The following is a 23,349-nucleotide window of genomic DNA, read 5'->3' as shown; positions in this document are numbered from 1 at the left end:
TAGGTAATGCTCAAAATCATTATTTAAAATACATATATTCTTAATATATGTCAGAGTATTGTATACTGTCTAAGTCCAATTTAATATTAAAGTATCAGAAACTTAAAATTCATCAATATCTTAGTCTTATTTTTAAGATTTTATGTTATATTAAAAAAGTGAAAAAAAGGGAACAATTGACATATATAAAATATATTATATAATCCTCCCAAGAGTCTCAATATTCAACAACCATGACAGCTATTGCATTTTTCAATCTTAGCTCAGCCTTCTGTTCATCTAAGGAGTATGAGAGATGAATCTATTCTTAAAATCCAACTCATTCCATCAACTCGGAGACTATGAATTCATTCAATTATAGAAAAATGATTTCATCATATTTCTACCAAAATGGCTCTCATTAAGATCAACAATAGCTCTAAATGCTGTTACAAATCTCTGAATTCTAAAACTATCTGTATGGTTTCATCATCAAGGGCATCATGAATTCCAAGTCTCATAAAATTTTCAGCTTAGCCTTATTTTTCACACTCTTTCTTCATTTCCTCTTCCAAATCTTTATCTACATCTCCTATACCAAACACAATCTTCAGTCAGATCACTTCAGCAGGACACTTATGTATTTCAATTAATTTTTTTGAATCCAGTCATGGATGCATCCTTCTCTATGTTGTTTTCTACAATACTCTTGCCATCATGCTTGCTGCTCTGCTTCCCCAGATGCTGGCCTTCCTGGAAGCGGTACTGCTGCACAATCTTATGTGGAGCTGTACCATCAATGTCAGCAATGTTGCTAGACCTACTTGGAGGCTCTGTTTCTTAGACACAGAAGGAAGAATAGGCACATTAGAAGACTATAATCAACGTCCTGGGACCCCTTCATAAGGATAATCTGTGGCAACTGTTCTCTACAGAAGTAGATGGAGTGATGGCACCTCCACCCATACTTATTTTTTTCCTCTCTCGACTATAATCTTCTTCATCAAAAGCTGGATCTGGTAGACTTGAAAACCCAGCTTCATGTGTATCTTAAATACTCTTTCAGCTTTTCTTATTGTCTCTATCTTTCAGTTCCCATTGTTTCTGTCATTCCTCTCCTTGGCACTTCACCACTTTCTCATAATCATTAAGAATCATAAGATTATTCTCATCACCTAATGCAATCAGACCTTCATTGCAAATTACCATCTGGGAATAGGCTGTTTCGTCCAGGCTACTAAAAGTTAACAGCTGTGTGATGAACTACTTCAGTTTAGAAAAACACCAGCACAAAGAATGTCATTTGTTTTGTCCTTAGGGCTTTTGCTTACCTGCCTTCTTTACCTGAATCTGGGCTCGCAGAGGGTTGGAGTTTACATCAAGGATGTCTACTTTCAGAACATTACTTCATTATAAATTTAAGATCTGTTGGGAACACTCTGCCTATGGGCCACCACTGAGGTGCCCTGAAGCTTATGGCAGAACCTACAGTAACTCTTACCTGCTACCAAGTCTTGAAATCTTTGTTTTCTAATAAATAATGAGGACTACTATCAGAACAGTGTAAGTTACAAATTCCATTTAATCAAAAGTGTAAAGATGTTAGCAGAAATTTATTTTTTTAAGGTAAGCTGATATTGCTTACTTTATTTTTCAAATTGAAATATTTACATTTTAGTGTAAAATACCTGAGTTAACTTGACTACTTTTCAAATTAACCAGCACTCAACAGTTATCAAAATCAAGGTAGTATTTCGGTATGCCACTTTAATCAGAAGCTACCACAGCAAAGCATCATGCTTCCATTTATCATTTTTGACAAATTATTTAGCAGAAACTTTAAAAGTAAGATGAACCTAAGATACTTTCATTGAGAAACTATTCCAGATTTCCCAGTGATTAAAACTATTTTAGAAAATAAGCATCTGGAAATTTGTCATGGTAGTAAACCTTTTTGCATTATCTGCAGAGACTCTGAAGCCAGAGTACTTGGATAAAAATCCCAGCCCTGTCACATGCTTATATAAGATCTTTGGAAGATATTTATCATTTCCATGTTTCCATTTTCTCAGCAGTGAAATATTGACGATAATAGGAGAAGCTACTCTGTAAGCTCCTTGTGAGGATTAAATGACTCAATAAACAGTAGTCATAACTGTGTCTGGCAGGTACAAATTTTGTACAGTATGTTATTTTTTAAGTCTTACCATCCATAATTTCCTAGACATGGATAAAAACACTTTTAACTCAACTTTTTTTTACTTTCAGCAAACAAGACTATTAATATCCATTCACTTATACTAACAGAATCTTCATAGTGTCTTTAACCATTATTTACAAAAGTCCCTGCTAATAGCAATGAGATTCTGTAGGCAAAACTTAATTGGTATTGGGCTAACCAAGAACTATAAAAAAAGTTTAACTTCTTACATAGTACTATAAGTTAATTTGAAAAATAAATCAGTGTAATTACACTGTTACATGGTTTTCAAATGGACTATATTTATACAAGTTTAGCTTCTTTTTTGCATTTTATTTTGTATTTTCAGTCCATTAGTTTAGAAACTTAAATTTAAAAGTTGAATTGAAGACAGTTTTAATAACACAGAAAAAGAAACCAAGAAAAAGTTAATGTCCTCTCAAAATGTATATCATTAATGCAGTTGCTAAATCAAAATTCCTCTGTAGTGTATTCTGCAATTATGTTTCCTTTTCATTGTCTCAAGTGTTTTACAAATTTCCCAAGAGTCTACACAGGGATTATGTTATCTCTCACTGTATTGAGATTTGCTTTAGTTCAAACAAAATTTCTTCAAAACAATGATGATCTCATGCACATATACATGCAGCAAATTCAAATACATTTTTTGCTTTAAAAATGCTTGGGCAACTTACACTTGTAATATAGATATGACTATGAAAATGATAGTAGATCAAGAAACCAGATCTAATAGTTAATACTCTTCTGAACACAATTGGTTTGCAAAACAAATGCAGAAAATGTTTGTGTGTATGTGTGTGTGTGTGTGTGTGTGTGTGTGTACTGATTAAAGGTTTAGTGGTTTAAGAAATAAATGAAATTAAGGAGCTCTCCTTTTAAATATCTCTTAAGTAAGACCATCAACTACATTTTGGTTTTCTTAGTTATATTTGTCCAATTTAGTTTACAGGGGAGTTTTCTGATAATTACTGAAGTTCTGCTCTTCTGATAATTACTGAAGGTCTGCTCTGACTATGTCTGTGAGTTTTTCAGGTACCACAGATACTTGATTTCACTAGTAATCTCTTCTCTCTTTAGAATGTGCTGTCAAGAGCTGCTGTCAGATTACACTGGTGGCTGTAATTAAGTTGTCAATGTTTATCTGTAACTCTGGCATTTTCTTAACCTCTCAACACATATGTGATGCCATAATCAGTTTTAAAATTTGGCACTTTTATATGAAATTGGTGGTGCACTACTGTCTCTCCAGAAGTTTAATCATATTCTTCACATTCATATTTGCTTGAGTTTGTGATAATAGCAATTTTTGAATATCTATCCCTCAAAAAAGCGAATGAATGAACTCCCACTCACACACAATGTTTCTGGAGTACAAGTGTACTCTGGACAATTTGTGGAGATATTTATAAGCATTATAAAGTTATAAATGCCATTCTCTTGAACCTAAAAATTCTACTTCTAGAATACATATGTGCATGAATATTCACTGAACACATAAACTTAGCCATTATAAGAAAATATTATTATTTTCTTATAATAGACAATTATTGAAATACTATGAATTTTATTAAGCAGCACAATAAGTAAATTACACACATGTGATCACATGGAAATTTGCTGTAATCTCATTAAAAGCCTGAGGATCTTTTTCATATGTTATTGGGGAACAATAACCACAATATATTTTCCTACGGGAATAAAGCAAGATGTAGAACAGCATATTGAGAATGATATCATTCATGCTTAAAAAGAGATCAGATCAGGAGCTAGACATGCTGGTACTCATGCAAGTAATTTCAGCATTCAGGACACTGAGACCGGAAGATTGAACTTCATACTTCAGAGTGATACCTTGTTGCACAACCGAAATAGAAAGGTCAGGCGTGCTGGCTCACACCTGTAATCCTAGGTACTAAGGAGGATGCCTAAGATCAACTTATCAAAAAGGAGTGAGACCCCCTTATTTCAATCAACAATCCAGACATGGTGGCACACGTATGTGTTTCCTAAAAATTAGCTAAAACAAATAAAGACTAAGAATGTCCCCCAAGTGGTAGAGCACCTGACTGAAAAGCACAAATGTTCACACCTCAGTGCCGCCAATAAAAGAAAAATCTCCATGTTTAATACTCTATGACTTTTGTACTTAGATACAGAGTAACAGAAATTGTTATTAGAAAAGGGAAAGTTTACATATTTGTTATATGTCTAATATTAACCATGCATTAGGTCAATAAATATAATCTGTTATTTAATCAAGGGAGCAAAGGATCTCATTCATTCAGTTATTTACTACACAAATATTTGAGAGAAACTACTACTATGTATAAAGTATGTAGATGTAACAAAACAAAAGAATAAAGAAATCCATGTCTTCACAGAGCTTACAACTTGTTGGTAATATCAGATAATCAACAAACCAATTAATTATCTGTATACTATTTTGCAAAACAAATATACCCTCAAAAAGCACAGCAGAATAAGGATACTTGTAAGAACTATTCTAGGCACCAATTTGTAGCAAGATGCTGGAATTGCTCTCAATAGAAAAAACATTGAAAACACAGTGAGTATATTAAATCACAGTATAGTGCATATTCGAAATTGATAAAAGACCAGATCTCAAGTGTTCATAAAACACACACACACATGTACTCACACACACACACACACACACACACACACAAAAGAAAGACAAAAAGAAAAATGGTGAAGATGAAGAAACTGAGGTAAGAAGAAATCAGCTTACATAGTGTCCACAAAAACCAATGGAAGAATCTTGTGCTAGGAGAAGTGATTGCCAGGTCCTGTGGCATATGAAATGCTGAGAACGAAGTGGATTAGCATTTCTCATAGGAAGTCCCCTAAGTGGGTGACACTAGTGACTTTGACAGGAGCAGTATTTTTAATAAAAACAAAAACACTTGCAGGATTCATATTGAGGAAGGATTAAGAGAGATGGAGGTGGGGAAAAGTAGGTTGGAGGAAAATTTCTTTCAAGGAGCTGCAAGGCAGGGGAGGAAGGAGCAAATATAGCTGCAGTTGAGCTAAGCAGGGACATACCAAGAACTTCTTAAGATTTAAGGAACTACAGCATATGTTTATACTAATGGAATGAGCTGGTCAAGGAGAAAATAGTTGCTACACTATAGAGATAAGTATTGCTATGGATAAGTAGGCTAGCAATGACAGGACCAGATGCAGAATCACAGGTTTGTATGTATTTGCGTGGATCAGGGATCAGGGAACAGAACTAAGTATGAGAACAGACTATATCCAGCAGCAGGATACAAGCAAAGCATATGTTGCTTAAAATTTTGATAGGACAGTTGATCAGATGGACATATTTGAATTTTCAGTGAAATACTTTAGGTCATCTACAGAGATTGAGATGGGAAACGAAATAATGAATAATGGCTCAGGACAATGAGCAAATATATGGAAGAGAGAAATAAAGCATAATTGCTGAATTATATTAAGGTCAATGTGAAGTTTGTTTGCAAGTGTTTAAACTAAGACTTATTAGCTGTCCTGCAATTATTTTTTTCTCCATTCAATGACATGAAGTCTAGGTTGAGATCTAGGTTTAGATGAAGTCATGGTTTCATCACACAAATAAACTGAAGTAAAACCACAAAAAAGTTACTATAATCCTTAACCAAGGAATTTAACCATGAGTAAAAAAAAAGAAGAAAAGGAGATCTAAATAAGTATGAGAGACACTAAAATAGTGGAAAAATGAGTCAGATTTAATCCTGCTGTAGTGAAAATCTTTTTGGAATATTTAAACTCTCAAAACTTTTCTATCTCAATAGAGATTGGGAAAAATACAACCTTAATGTAGCCATAATAACTTGAGTATTCCAACTTTAATTTACCAGTTGAAAATCATTTATACCAAAAAACACAACCTTTGTATTCCTATGGTAACTTACTGCTTCCTTAAATACTCCTGGAAAATTCTTTGTTACATACAGATAAAATGTTTACAAATTACATTCTCATGAATATCACTTTCTACCCCACATTCTTGTTTTTTACCTTTATATAATTAAAAGAAAGTTGGTGATTATTAACTCGTTTTCCCCAATGCTACTTTCTCTTTTCAAAAGTACCATCAAAATGACTGTGTTAAAAACTGCAGAGGGATATTTCTCCAAAAAGAATATGACTATCACCATGATTTTCTCCTGTTCAAAATCATAAAACATTTCACTCATTTGAGTATTCTCATATGGTCAATATTTTATACTTATGTATATACAAATTGAGGTTCAGAAAGATTTTTATCCAGGTAATGGTTGATTCCAGATCAACCATTAACATAGCTTTAACTATTAAAGTTATATCTGGAAGTTTTTTCAATAGACTTTAGTGAAAATAAATTGTAACAATATTTTATAATATGATGATTTTATAATACTATTTTATAATATTATGATTCTTTTTGTTTTTAAAAACACATTCTAATTTTTTTGTCTTTGTTTTATTGTTGTGCTAAGTGGGGGAACATTGTGGCATTTACAAATGTTCTTACAATATATCAAATATATCATAGTTGAACTCACCTCCTCCAAAATTCTCCTTTATCTCCTTTCCCTCAGTTCCTGGAACAGTTTTCAACAGGTGTCATTTTTTAATTTACTCATGGGTATACAGTATTCATATCACATTCACTCCCCTATGCCATATCTCCACATCCTGCCTCCTCTCACTGGTACCAGCACCCCTCCCCAAGTCTGGCAGGACCTGTTCTGGTCTCCCCGTCTCCAATTTTGCAAAAGAAAATAATGATACTTTTGTTTGTTTAAGACAGCTACACAGGGAGTTTTCTTCTGACATTTCCAGGTATATGGGGCTTATAACCGAAATTGGTTTGTCCACTCTGTGTTTCTACTCTCTACCTTAGTCCCCTTCTTATGATGCTTTCAAAAGGTTTAAAAGTTCTCTATTCATTATTGTATAGAGAGCACATCAAACATATTCACCTTCTCAACTTCCTTTACCCTTCCCTTCTCGTATGTGACCTCTCCTCAGTGTGAACTGTTTTTCATAATTTTGCTATGTTTGTATTAGGTCTATATTCCACATATGAGAGAAAACATGAGGAATTTGACCTTTTGAACCTGGCTAACTTCACTTAAGATGATGTTCTCTAGTTCCATCCATTTACTTGCAAATGACAAAATTCCATTGTATATAAGTACCACATTTTCTTAATCCATTCATCAATAGTGTGACATCTTGGCTGTTTCCATAGTTTAGCTCTTGTGAAGAATGTTGACTGTGACCTAAAATTGATAGTGGAAAACTGTGAACTATTACTATCTATATGAATCTTGATAATTATACTGATGACTAGGCAGTAATTAATATCAGTGTTAGGAAATTATTATTGCCAGTCAGTTCATTCTATAACCTAGATATTGCAGTATGATCTGGAAAAAAATAGTAGGCCAGATAATCTTTCTATGTCTAAGACTTTCTCTGTTATTCTCCTCTCTGTGTGTTTGGATGCGTGCATAACTGTGGGTGCATGCTCACACACTCATACGTATTGGGCCCAGTGTGTGAATCAAAAAACACTAAAAAAGGAAAATGCTTACAAACTAAAGCCTAAACAAATTCAGTCCACACTGAATTGAAGCAATGTGTTAAAAGAAAGTCAGTTGTAGTGATTGTGTCCATTCTAATTCATATGATCTAAGTTATTCTCTTTTCTTGCTTACAAAATACTTCATACAACAAAATGCCATTTTTCTCTGAGAATAAAATGCCATCTAACTTATATTGTGCATTGAGTTAAATTTTAAATGTAATATTTTGTAATTCATTACAACAGAATAATGCCAGTTTCAAAACTTCACTACACTTCCAATAAAAAGAAATACACTATCAATTTTAGGTCACAGTCAACATTCTTCACAAGAGCTAAACTATGGAAACAGCCAAGATGTCACACTATTGATGAATGGATTAAGAAAATGTGGTATTTATATACAATGGAATTTTATCAACTCACAAAGCAGAATGAAATTCTGTCATTTGCAAGTAAATGGATGGAACTAGAGAACATCATCTTAAGTGAAGTTAGCCAGGTTCAAAAGGTCAAATTCCTCATGTTTTCTCTCATATGTGGAATATAGACCTAATACAAACATAGCAAAATTATGAGTGTTAAATGGGATTAAGAAGAGGGATATTATAAAATAATTTTTATATGTATAAAAAGCTAACATACAATGAAGATAGACATGAAGACTTGTGCCAAGCTAAGGATAATAGCAAATGCTGAAGCTAGGAATGGAAGTAAATCTCATTTATAAGAACATTAACTAAACTTCTAAGTTATAGATATGACAATCATTTCCAAACCGACCGTTTTATCAGCCATAAGCAAAGGATTATTAGTAAACAGGTATAAGATCCTCCTACATGAATATATTATAACTCTAGGAGTTGTGTATGATTACTCAAGTATGAAAATAATTTTAGTGAATATGACAGTCATTTAGTATATTTGATTTTATGAAAATGCATCATATAAAATATCTGACAAAAAGTATCTGTTGGTCTTGCTGACATTTTATATACATACACCAACAAATTTGAAATTCTTATGTGATATTTTCCCTGTCGCACATATGGTGAGTTGTTCTCAAAGTGAATCGTGACTTCAGCATGGGAACCTATGGGTGGCATCCTGAACTTACTTACCCATTATTGAGGTAGTGCTCTGAGAATGGAAAAAGCTTTCAGCACTGCATATAATAAGGAATATTTTCACAAGGCACAAAATGTTTGTCATGTACTCAAAGAATAAAAAATTCAAGGTTAATTATGTTTTCAGTAAACTGTTTTGTTTTGTTAGGAAACTTTTCTGCTTACCCTGACAATGTTTTTGCTAGTATCTTTCAACATGTTAGATCACGTAAGTCATTCTTACTCTTCTGTATCATCTGAAGAACCAATTCAAAAATAAGACTAAATTATAAAAGGAAAAACCAGGAAAACAAATATGATTTTGTCATTTTTCATCCAGTGGAAAATGCTGTAGATTGCCTAGAGTCCAGTTGCTTTATCTGATTTTATTTTTTAGTAAGTGAAGAACCACATGCATCTCATACTATTTTACAACTCAGTAAATAGGTCAAACTTCAGGTGTTGCACCATTGTCTTCGCAAACATTCCATCTTGTCAATGTCACTTGGAAGCACCATAAACACATCTATGAAGGAGCAACTGCCTTCTAATAAGCCACTTTTGATAAAACAGGCAACAGTAAGGATTTTGTCCACAGAATATATTTTACTGACCTCTACTTACTTTTTTCTCATTTGAATAAACTGGTTGGTCATATTTTTTATTATCATTTTATTATTGTACTGGGGGTACATTGTGATGTTTACAAAACTACTTAAAATATATCATAGTTTAATTATCCCTCTCCATTATTCTCCTTTATCCTCCTTCTTCTGTTCTTAGAATGCTTTCAACAGGTCTTATTTTTCCATTTCCATACATGGGTACATAATATTCCCACCATCTTCACCCTCCTACATTCTTTCTAGTATTCTCCCCTTCTCACTTGTTACCAACCCCCAGACAGGATCTGTTTTACCTTCCTGTCCTATTGACCTCTGTTTATAGAATGTCTTAAAAAATCTCTTATGTTAAGCTTTTATTAAGTTATTCATTCAGAGGTATAGAAGAGAAAAAAACAAAATGAGTAAGAAAGCTCAAATGGTGTGATATAAACTGAATATTATATTAGCAAGTTCATTAGAGACCTTTTAATTATAAGAAGCCAAAGGGAATGTATTTATAGAAATTCACCTATCTCAGACTTACATGAATAAAAATGGGTTGAAAAATCTACTAAAACAGTCCTCTCTTTGAAACTCTCTCCAAACAGCATAGCATGGGGAAATGACCCATTCCTGAACCAGGGGAAATCTCAGGAGAAACAAAGATAATGTTCTGATATAAGTGTCAAGGCACATGAGACTCATGGCGCAGGAGCATAACATATTCACTCCTTCTCTGTTAAGCTCTTATTTAGATTCTGTGCAATTACTTCATTTCTCTGGGATGCAATGTCCTCACCTAGAAAAGGAATAGACTGCTTTAGATTATATCTAACATCCCTTCAAGTTTTAAAGCTCTATTAAGTGGCAACCCATTTCTTACCTGATACCATCAGAGATGACATTGGAAATTCTCTGTATCTTTTTTGTCTTTGCAATAACAAGTGTCAACTTATATTTTGCCTCATGTTTAACATTGTAATTTTACTAATCTGAGAAGGATGCTCTTTTTATTCTTCCAAATGTTCTTTTAAGTTGTTTTTTCTACTGCCAATGAAAAGCCATAATAAATTAAACTTTTTTTTTTTTTGTATTTCTAATGACTGATATTAGAACTTTTAAATGGAACTCAAAATTGATACTTTGTAATACATAAAAGTACTGCGCGCTTACATACAGGAGCCATTTCTAAGAAATCAGCCATCCACATATAAACATGACTGACACAGGGTTTTACTATGTTTAAAATAAATTATCACACAGTGTCCTTTACTTTGCAAACTATATAAAGAAAAAAATGCAACAGAGTAAATGATCTGAAGTATACATGACCACGTTGTAGAACAAAAATGGAATAAGATCAATAATCTTTACCATAAAAGCAGGGACACAGTGTCAAGCTGTGCTGAGAAAAAGTACAACACACACGGAAAGCCCAACAGGTATTTCAAAATAGAGAGTGGATCTGTTACCACACATTCCCTTTGGATGCAGCGTTTAGCACGTGTGGCTTTACAGAATCTTTAAAGTACAGTGGCGTCATGTGTAACCTGTGAGCAGTGGAGCCTGGGGGTGTCACAGGTGCTTTGTTTACACCCAGTGTTACTTATTTTAGAAGTACTAAGTTATTTCAGAAGATCATCTAGTGTCACAAACCAGCAACATGTATATATTGCAATTTTATTTCAATCGCACAAATGAAGTTAGCGCGTAAGAAATTTAAATGAAACAGTTAATGATAAAAACAGCAAAGAACTGAAAAACCCAGAAGGCAGCACACCGGAAGCAGGAAGAGTTCCACATTCATCAGCGTTTCACCTTCAGTTTTGATTGACACTTGAGGCTTGCAAATTTTTAAACAAACATTTAGGCCATGATGACCATTCTGAAGAGATTTCAGCACCAGCGCTAAGATTTGTACATTCAGTTTGTTTGCAATTGACTTGCTAGCCATTTACAGAGTGTATGATACAGAGTTGTCACAGGTCAGATCACAGTGTTGAGGAGAGCAGTGCCTTCCTGCAGTTAAAAGGATAACTAAACTGTACTCAGCTGAAGACATCAACACACAAGAGCACAAAAGCCAATGTAATCATGGGATTCCAAGGGACATGGTCTTGATAAAAGAAAGTAATGTTAAGTTTGTTTCTGGTTTTAATTACTGAAATCTCTAACAATGACTGTCACGCATGACAGAAAATGTGCAGGGTAATTCCATCAGGCTTCCTGGAAGGAACACATGTTGCAGTCTGGATAATGCAAAATGATGGAAACTATAGCATGACTCAACACTGATTCTTTTTTTGTCATTTTTACAGACATCATGTTAATGTTAGACCAAGGCACAAAATGTTTAGTGCATAAACCAGTTTTTTAAGATTTAGGTTTTTTTTGTTTTTTTTTAGTTTTTTGTCTTACTTTGACCTTTCTTTTCTTGGTGGGGGCAGTACTTGGGTTTGAACTCAGGGCCTCGCACTTGCTAGGCAGGCACTTTACCAGTTGAGCCACCCCTGCAGCCCCACTTTTATCTTACTTTGAACCATTTGTACCCAGTACTGTAGCTACTATAGACTACATTTAACTTACCCAGTAAAATCAAAAGTGGTTTCTGCCAGATTCACAGGGAGCATCAACATTTACATTACCCACGTATCTGCATAACCGAAAGTACGGTCAGGATGGAAACGCCTCCGTCCATGGGGAGGAAAGGGACGCATAGGCTTGCTGCATCTTTTCAATGTCTTTACTACTACTGTATGACAAGGACTACTGATAGAAAAAAGAACTGCATACTTGAATTATGATAGCTCATCCATCACAGTTTAATCTGAAGATGAAGTTTCTACAGAAACAGAAACTATTTTACAAAGGAAGAGAGATTCCTTCGCTCAACTTCTCCATAGTGGTGATGGCGGCACCTGCAGTATTTAGGAAACTACTGCCAACAAGCTGTATCTTAGGACTGAGATGTGAGAAATCAACAAAGCAGATGGAGTGGATTCTCTCTTCAAAATTCTAGAAGTTCTAATAACCAAAGATCTCAAAGCAATTATGGCACATAACAACCCAAGCATAAATCAAGATGGACAGCTTGAGAATTTCTCATTTCCTATTTCCCAAAAGTTACCATTACAACACACAGGATTTCTCCCCCTTTAATCTCACCAGTTACAAAGCAAAGGGAGGGGATCACACACAACACAGCACGTGCATACAGCCCCAGGGTGGCAGCCTTGCCACTCCTTCCCACCACCTAGGTTCACTTGTTTATAAAGGACTGCAGAGCTCCCCCCGGGCTTCCCTGTCTGGTGATGTCTGTGACTGACTGCTGCCACCATTGTTCTCACCCTAAGTTCAAGGCAGCTCCGCACTCAGGGACACACACCTGAGCACCTGTAGGGACCCAGGTAATAACAACTGCCAAGTTCAGTGGCCTAACTTTTGAGTTCCACAGTAAGATGTGATTCATGTGAAGCTGAGAGTCATGCTTCAGACCATGGAAATTACTGGTTAAATATAAACAGCTGAAGACATGGCGTAAAACATTAAGTACTTGGTCGTGTTAACATATTTACCAATTAAACTCACAAAATGTTTCTTATTATTCATGCAGATAATTGAGAAAAAAAAGATAGTGCAGAAGCTAACTTTAAATAAAAAAGTTATTCCTTCCCTTCCTCCCACTGCCCAATTCTCTAAAAAACGTTTTCCCTGGGACTAGGCCTTGAAAGGCACGACATGTTAGTATGACATGCATCACTGTCGGCAATTAAAAAACTTAATTTCTTAATTATTTAAAGCAAGTTTCTACAGAACACAGGAAGCTTTTCCAGTGTTCAAAAATGTCCAGTAAATGAAAGTTACATATTTAGTTTTTTTTTTTTAAGTTTTCTTCTTATTGAACAACTTTGAAATCTGTGGAGGAACATCAACAAAAGAGGCAGTCCTTGAAGCAAACAATTAACAAACAGCTCCTCTATACAGCTGACAAAGACACTATTGTGCTACTGCATAGCAGGGAGAGTTTAATGATTAAGAAAAGTACAGAGCAAATAACTGACTTTTTGAGAACCTGATCTCTTGAAAATGATGACAAAGCTCTCCCATCACATGTGCCAGCGATAGTAAGTTAACATTATCAACCTGCCAATGACTGAACTCAGCCTCTTAACAAACAGAACTAAGTTTCTGACTTTCAACTAAAGGTACGATGACCATATTTCAAGTGGTAAATTCAAATAATTTAACAACAGGGGATAAAAGATAAAAAGAAGGTAGTTTAAGGAATTAAATATACATCCATGAAGGCACGGTTCTTTGCTATATCTTCAATGTAGACTTTCTAATTTAAAAAATAAATGTGACAGACACTCTCACAAATAAAAATTTTCACATAATAACTTTAAGTAATAGTTAAAATATCATTACATCTAACTCTGTTAGCTTAAAATAAAGTTACACTTATATACTATAAATAGAAAAAAAGTAATTGTTGTTAGAATGCACTAAATAAGAAGGAAAAAGTCTAGTCTTCTTTCAAATACTGGGATGATAAATTTGGCCCCAAAGTTATATGATTTTAGTGAAGTTTTCTTCTCAGGCATCATTGATGTTGCCAAAAGAGTGACAAAATTGGGTTATAGGAAACCATAACTCAAATTCCAGTTCTGTCCTTTACCAAACACCCAACTTTGCAAATCTGTTTTACTTTGTAAATATGGACTAAACATTTGTCATTTGTATTTACTAGTACCTGTGGAATGCATAAAAAGATCATGTGTGACAGAGTTTATAAGTGGTAAAATATTAACATTGGAAGCCAATCTGTTCTGGAAGCATAGAGGTAGACAAAGTGAGAATCTATAAAATTGTGATGGTTGCTAACCTTGGTTTTAACTCTAATAAACTGAGTGACTTTAGGTAAAGTATTTCCTCTAGATTTTATATTCTTTTTTGAGAAACAAAGGAATTGTTGATTTAGGTGGTTTTAATGCCCTCTTTGACTCCAATTTCTATTAATTATAGCTGAAAACATTTCTCACAGGTCTTGTTTTTCACTGTCATCATATTTTCTCCTTGAGTGAACTCATATACTCCTGAATAACTTGAACTATTTATATTGTAACTTACTCCAAATTAAAATCTTTCAAGCTGTGTTATAGCTTATTGAGCCCTAGTCTGCACTTCTAGTTCCAATTCAACCATTAGAAATCTTCCCTTGTGTGTGCTAGAGATTCCTCAAACACTACATGTAAAAAACAAAACAAAACAAAAAGATAACCCACAATATCTACTCTTTAAAAAACAAACAAAAATATCCTTTCTTCAAAATTTTCTACTAAATTTTCTAACTTGAATTAAAAAGAGAGAAAGAGAAAGAACTCATCTTTGCTTTTCCTTTTTCATCCTTTCTTAAATCAATTAGAAGTTCTGAACAACTTAGTTCTTTAAAAATTTGTCTATATACACAGGCTACACTTTTTTATGAAAGATAATATCAATACAAGCAAGTTAGAAAAAAGTCACAAAAATAGGTATAAGTCATGTACAAAGAGAAATACATATTTAATTCTACCACTCAGGATAAACATAAAGATTATAATATATCCTTCTTTTCTGAACATTTATGAATATATAGAAAGTACTGGTACCTTATAAAACTAAGATACTTAAAATGTATTACAAATTTCCCTACATATTATAAGAAAATATGTTGTGATGTACATATATTTATATCTATCAACTTATTTGCCTATTAGCAACACATTGTTTTCAAAAGCCACAGAGTAACTCTTTCCATGAATAGATATTTTTTTCTAATTTTATAACATTCAAAAACTCTAAAGTGATTGTGTATGATTATCTTTATATACTGAGAGAGGTTGTATGTGTGTGTGTGTAGGTATATATATATATAATATATATGTGCTTACATATGCATAAAATATACATGTATATCCTTTACACACTTGTGTCTTTTTTTAGAAAGCAATACTTTCATTATTCAAAAATCAGTTTTTGCTTTTCATTTGCTGCTTATACTAATTCAGAGGCTTATGTTCTCTTCTGAGTACCCCAACAGCTTCTTAGCTTCCCTAAGGCCTACATTCTTTTGGTTGTTACTACTGTTTTCTTTTTTTTTTTTTCCATCTCTTAGTTCTGATAATGTGTGAATTGCTTCATGTAAAACATCCCAAATATTATATTTCTTTTCAACATTTCTTTAAACAGACTTTATATATATATATATATATATTTAAGCACAAATCATTTATGAAATGCAAAAAATATCTTATAGAGTGATTTAGAAAGGTGAAATCATTCTCACACATGATTTGTAATGTTTCTGGGCACTGGGTATTGTGGCAAAGGCTTGTAATCCTAATACTTGGGAAGGATAGGCAGGAAGCTCCAGGCTTCAATATCAGCCTGGGCAGCATAATCCCTTCAAGGGAAACCTGGTCCTCGATTATACTCTCTAACTCACAAAAAACAAATATACAAATAAAATGTCCCAAGTTTCCCAAAGAATTTTGTCTTTGCATGATCAAAATTCTTCAAGGACCCAGAAGTGAATTTCTAAAGAAGGGACAAATTAGAGGGGCTCTTCCACAATGGCAACCATAGAGAAGGATTTCTTTTCCACATTTTCTACTAGCAATGTGGAATCTTGCAATCAGCCTCCGTCCTTTTATTGTCTTGATGAAGTTTGACTACCCATATATCTAAAGGTGACTCAGAGTTGTCTCAAATGAATCAGATGGGCAGAAGCCAGGTCTCTTTCTGACTTATCCTAAATCAGAGGCTTATGGTCTCTTCTGAGTCACCCCAACATCTCCTTAGCTTTGCTAAGGCCTACATTCTTTTGGTTGTTACTACTGTTTTCTACCTCAGCAGTTTAAGTTTTATGCAAAAAGGAAAAGAAATCATGATGGGACATTAATAACCTCCAGACACCCACAGGAGAAAGTCACATTCTACAGATTGCCATGCAAACTCCACAATCTTATCTCTTAGTACTCTGTAGTTCATATATTTAAAATGTCTTGTCCACATTTTTACACTGCCTTACTTTCATTTATCATCTAGAGCTACTTCAGATGCTATATTTATCTGGAAGGAGGTAATATATTTACTTCATTCATCCTTCACCCTCAAGTTCTATCATCACCTCCTCCTCTCATTTTAAAATTTTCAAAGATCAAGAACTGTATTTCATGCTATATCTCTTAGAATCTATAAAATATTATACCATAACTTCATACTAAATGGAGTTTGGGCATTGATGAGTAAGAAAACTAAGTTAGGGTCCAAGATGTAGCTCAGACATTGAGCACTCACCTAGCATGTGCAAATCCATGGATTTTACACCCAACACCAAGAAAATAAAAATAAAAAATGATGGAGAAAGAAAATACCATGAGGTTACCATAGACTTTGTCAGTTATATTCAGAAAATTCTAAATGATGACTTGTTTGAGGGCAGAATAAATACACACGTGTGAATTTCTACACCTTCTCTATGGTCTATCCAAACTCCTCAATAAAGCCTTTCATCCCACTGATGTGTCTATCCCAGTTAGGCCCAAGAGAAGTCAAAACCAAGGCCAAGATGAAGCTTACTTTAAAAGAATCTAATCTCCTTAAAGGAAAAAGGCTACATCATCACTTCTGTATTCATTTAAGATAGTGCTTCATTTTAATCTTAACGGAGGATGAGATGCTCAAATGGGAATGAAGGAAAGGAAACTGACCTCTTGAAATTTAGCCCTAGGGTCTTTACTAAGGAGACAAGATGAAAAGTTTATATGATGGTAAATCCAGTTAAAGGAATTTAATAGAGAAATAGTTTACCAGACAAAAGAAGAAAGATATGGTAGATTATAAATAAAAAAAGATCAAAATCTTAACACTTGTGTCAGTGCTATCTGAAAAATAATTTACTCCTAGAATATATTATCATGTGTAATTCAGAATTATTACTAATGAGCATGTCTGGCACTTATTTACAAATATGGACAATTACCAACACAGGCCAATCATTATGTGGAGCCAATAGCAAATTTCTTTGACCTGTTTCCATAACAGAGTCGATTTTAAAATGCTTTCTCAGGAAGTAAATGTTCTGGTGTGAGGCCTATCAGAAGATAGGGAAAGCTTGTGAAATTTCTATGCTATAATTTTAGTCAGAATGCAATGACTTAGGGCAAGTTTGTTGAGCATAACAGGTAGGACAAGCTATCATGCATAAAAAATAAAAGCTTCTTGCCATAAGAAATATCAAGGTAAAACTAAGAAATACATGTTCAATTATTTGTAGGTTTGTGGCTTCACTCCCACCCAAAAATATGGGTTTAATATTTCTCTTTAACTAGATCCTAGAAACCACAAAAACAGAAAGATCAGTCCATTTTACCAGCAATATGCAATCGTTTCTCTTATATTCCATTTCAAAGACAGTTAAGCAGGGTTGAGGAGTAATAAGAAAGACAGAGTCCAAGTCCCCTGGAATCCCTTTCCATACGCATTTTGATAGAGATTCTGAGACCATTGCTCTTGCCCCTCCATGACTTCTATTACAGGCATTTTAGGGAGTCACTGTTTCTGGTAGTAATGGTGGCAATATTTGAATATAAGAAGAAAAGTTCAAATCTACTAGTCTCAAGAACGATGAATCTCCCTATGAGAGTGAAGGTATGAGAGTCTTCTGAGGCATCTATCATGCTGACATAGTTACTTTTGTCCCTGGAGAAGTCAGTGATGTGTTGGTTACAGAAATGGACAGAGAAATAACTAAGGTTAAGAAAAAATATGTGCAAAACTGTAAATTACAAAATGAAAAAAATAAACATAAAACTCAAGTGATTCCTAAGCTTAACATGGAACACGACATGGTAAAAAAGTTCTTGGTTTAAAGGGATTTGGCGCCAAGCATATCTTTAATGTTTTATCCCACTTTCGCTTTGCTGAAATCATCATAATTCATCCATTGAAGAGAGGTGACGCTTTGTGATAAACATTTGAATATTTATATGTTTTTACATTTGAAAGAATCTTGCTACACCAGTAAATCATTAAGAGATTTACTAGAAGATATTTTGCCCCTTAGAAACTGAAAATCTAGTGCGTGTTATATCACTGGGGGAAAGCAGGACTTTGAAATCTGAACTACTTGCAGCTCCAGAAAGTGATGCTACCAAACGTTAGGTAAAATAATGGGACTCCTTTCTAAAAGCATTTGAGGACACAGTTTCTGGTATCCAATGTTGCTTTGAAATCTGGAGCAAAATTTTTCCAGGTACTACTTATAGACAAAAAAGTTGTATAAAGAAAATAAATTTTCCAGGACTTAGCATCATTTCAGTGCACAAATAACTGTTCAAAGTCCATGTCAAGCACTCTAACAATATTAGTGAGAAAATCATTGTATGATACGTCAGATATCTTCAGTACAAAATTGTGATGTTTAGAGTGCTCCACATTTCAAATGTAAAGAGCTACACATTATATTAATTAAATATTCCTCATCAAGCTTAGTATGATAGCACTGAGGGCTGCCAGAACCATAATTGTGTTCAGTTCCTGAATTTCTGCCAGCTCTGGATGCAGTCTCATTAGCATATTCATAAGTCACAGCCTTGTGCAGGTGCCAGAATGCTGCAAAAGGTTTTGTGACTATTTGTTGTAGCAATAGAAGAAAATAATAAATTAGTCTTAAAAACCCATTACATACTATAAAACATAACATTTGATACTATAAAATAACTACAAAGGCTTGTTAGTAATTATTCCACACCAAATAAAGTGATACTTTTTTATGTAGACAATGTAAATAATATTAGTCCAGAGCAGAAAATAAAATAAAGCTTTGCTTCCATTAGATGAATTAGAAATAGAGTTTAGTTTTGTTAAGTGATCAGCTAACACTTTTTAGATTGATAATATTCCATGTACATGGGAATAAATTAAATTTGAGGAATTTTATATTTCATTAAAATTGAAGTGTTAAATACTCTATGTCTCAAGGATTATTTCTACTTATTATAGAAATAATCTTATTCATTATTTGACTATGGTCAAATTCTTAAAAATATGAATACTACCCAATATTCAGTCCATTTCATATGTACACAACATACTTACACACACATATGTTAATGAAAAAAGTTTATCAGGAAATTATTCTATTTCTGCACCAATTTACTTCAGAAAACATCTATTCACATTAAAATGAGTCATGGTTCTCTAAGTGGCATAAATGTTTTGGATCTATGACATGTATCTAGACTTAACAAGAAAAGTCTTGTATATACATAAATATATTCATATGCACATGTTTTCTGTTTTGCTGCATTTATGAAATAAATGTCTTAAATACTCTGAGTGGAATCTAAATAAGAAGTTTGTGTGCTATTTTTTTGTTATATATAATAAATATATAAGTAGTGAAATATGTCAGTGTGATCATTTCAATCCTAAAAACTTAGCAATTCTACTGCATCTCTACAATTAACTCTATAATCTTTGAATCCTGGGTATTTTGTGTATATCTGTGTGCCCATATTATATATGTGTGGACACATGGGTAAGTATGCATAAGTGTGTATTTGCTTATATACACATGTATGATATAAATAAATATATATATATATGTATATCTCCGTAGGAGACATGATTTAGAATTAATAGTAGATTTTAAGAATTTCAGAATGAAAGTGGGTATAAAGTATCATATTTTTATAATGCAATAAAATATGAAAAAACCTGAAAGTATTATGATATATATCTCAATTAAGTTCACTATATACTTTCTAATGCAAATTTATATAAACTACAAAAAGTTTAGAAATTGAACAACTTTGAGGTTAACAATTCATGATTTTTCTTTTCATATTTAAGAATTGCACCTTTATCCTATGTGACCTGTTTTAATTAGCTTAATTTATTTCAACAAACATCTATTACAGACCTTCCTGTATACAGCACACTATTAAATGTTTGGGTTATTGAAATAAAGGAGAAAAACTGGAATCTATCAAAAGTTTATGTTTTAATGAGAGAGACAAATCATCGGCAAATTTCAAAATAATGCAAAAGATGATATGATGAATTTATGCCTAGAAGGCTAGTCTCACCTTTACTTATTAAAAAAAAAACTTCTTAATTTGAACGGTTCCACTATGAGGTAAAGACTTTAGGCAGAAAAAAGTGAGCAGTGTAATTTGATCTTTCCATCTTTAAATTTGAGTCATCCCTTTTTAGGAGTACAAGCAAACAAGAAACATTTTAAAGTAAATGTCAGTAACAGCTATGAATTGACTCCTGGAAAATGGCCAACTTTGTTTGAAAAGTAGAAAAACTCACAAGTCTCAAGGTGCATCATCTTCAGAGTTGAAATTTGTTATGCTAAGAAAATTGATATATTAATGCTGAAGGATTCATTACCAGGGAATTTTTTAAGTGATCCAATATTTCACTCACTAATATATTTATATTTTGTTGCCAATTGTTTACTACATTTTTGGAATGAAAACAGAAAAAAAAATACTTTAGCAGAGAATTTCAACTCCTGGAACAGCCTCTTTGACTCTGCTTCTGAGCTCAGAAATAGTCATTATAAAATTTATAGTCCATACTGTTATCAATTTCAGGTTGGTTTGTAGAGGAGAAGAGTAAATACTTTGTTACCTTTTAAATGCCTCATCTTTCTAATTGAATACAAGAGTACTCAGGAGAGTTATTTCTCTCTCTCTCTCTCTTTCTCTCTCTCTCTCTCTCTGTCTCACACCCCCCCCACACACACACCATACACATCCTTACATATCTTTGACACCAAACTATGAAAAACAAGAGGTCATCAATAACATAATCAATGTGATCTATTTGGTCAGTCAATACTTACTACATAGAACTTAAAAAGATATTTTGGAATATAGATTTTTGCTCTTATTCCCAATCTTATGATTTATGATCTTATTTTTATATATTCAATATTGCAGTGTTTTTGTAAATTGACTTACCAAAAGCTGCAAAATCTGTGTCTCAAGACTTTGTCTATTTAAATGACAGATACTCTTCTTTGAAAAAAATTGATGTGCATTAGAATATACTTATGATCAGAATTTAGGAAAAAGGCAAATACTGTACTTTAATACTAAGTTATCCTATTGGAAGGATATTATGCATTCATTTTTTTCAGTGGTCATATAGTAGGCAATATTGAGATGAGGCTAATGTATAGGCTGTTATTTATGCACTGGTATACAGTTTGAAATTGAGATGCAGAACTTCACTTGGGCATAAAATTGGTTTAAAGCACATAGGTAAATTTTTCCTCAATTAATTTTGTCTTCTCTTGACCTTTTATACAGACTCAAAGTTGCATACCTGTATTTAAGGCTCATTTTCAATGTCTTCTTCTTCCTTATGAAAATTCTATTTTAATTGATAATTTAGCATTATACATTTTCTATGACTTTTGGAGAAAATAACCTTTTAATTTTTCCCTTAGAAAACAGTACATTAGAGACCATTTCTTTTGATGAACAGAAGCTTTTTAGCTTATACTCTCTCTAGAACAAAATTAGAAATAAGGGCAAAATAGTTTCTGCTGGGTATTTAGGTGGTGTCGGGGAGAGGGAGGGGGCGGAGTGTGTGGTAAGGGAGGGGGCGGAGTGTGTGGTAAGGGAGGGGGTGGGGGCAGGGGGAGAAATGAACCAAGCCTTGTATGCACATATGAATAGTAAAAGAAAAAGGAAAAAAAAAAGAAAACAGTACATCAATTCAAGATTTTCACTATTAAATATATTAACATAGTCTACTACACTTCTTTATGAGTAATATAGATACAAAGCATAAATTTGCTAAATCTCATTGAGTCTCTAAGTTCTCATGACCTCTATGTGCTCAATATCTGCTGCCACAAATCAAAAATTTGTAGAGCAAAACTTTTCTGCAAGTGTCAAATAAAATCAACACAAGTGAGCTAAGTCATTTTAAACAATACCTACATCTACAGAGAAAAACATATTGCTGCAATTAGATACTTGTAATGGGTTAATATTATCAAACACTGCCTCCCCCCAGTTACCCGTGACTTCTGTGGATATTTACATGATTTCTGGATTGATGTACTGTCTTTCAATGACAGTGCAGATATACCACTGAGTCTGGATTGACAGGTTTTAAGGGAGTTGAAGCTTTCTTCTCAGGGTTCTGAGTAAAGGTGGTGATTGATTGATGATATTAGTTGCCCTTCAGAGATGTACACTTAAGATACCTGTCACTTAAAGTATCTTGTTTTGTTGTCTTTATGATGGACACAAGTCCTAAAATACATAGTCACATCAGCTTTTTTCTTAAAATAGTAACTTTTTGTTAAAACATCAGTATAAATTTCCATATACTAAATGCTGATAAACAAATTAAATCCTAATTTAGAACAAAAAAATACTGAACATTGGTGTGTGGTGATTTCCTTCTACTATCACTCATTAAGAGGTATTTATTCATACATTCATGAAACATCTACTTTGTTCCCAACTAAATACACCAAACTTAAAAGGTAATAGGACAAAATATTAATAGGATTAATATTAATAAGCAAATAGATGATAACTCAATTACAATTAAATTAGAAAAATACTGAAAAAATATTAGAAAATGTAAATTAAGGCAGATACTTTTTTTTATTATTACTCTTTTTTTATTCATATGTGCATACGGGGTTGGTTCATTTCTCTCCCCTGCGCCCCCCCTCCCTTATCACCCACTCCGCCCCCTCCCTCTCCCTGCCCACCTTCTCAAAGGAGAAGGGGACCAGGAACTAGAGAAAAGTTTAGA

Source organism: Castor canadensis, chromosome 10, assembly GCF_047511655.1.
Source record: "Castor canadensis chromosome 10, mCasCan1.hap1v2, whole genome shotgun sequence".
NCBI lineage: Eukaryota > Metazoa > Chordata > Mammalia > Rodentia > Castoridae > Castor > Castor canadensis.
This window is presented reverse-complemented; position numbering follows the sequence as displayed.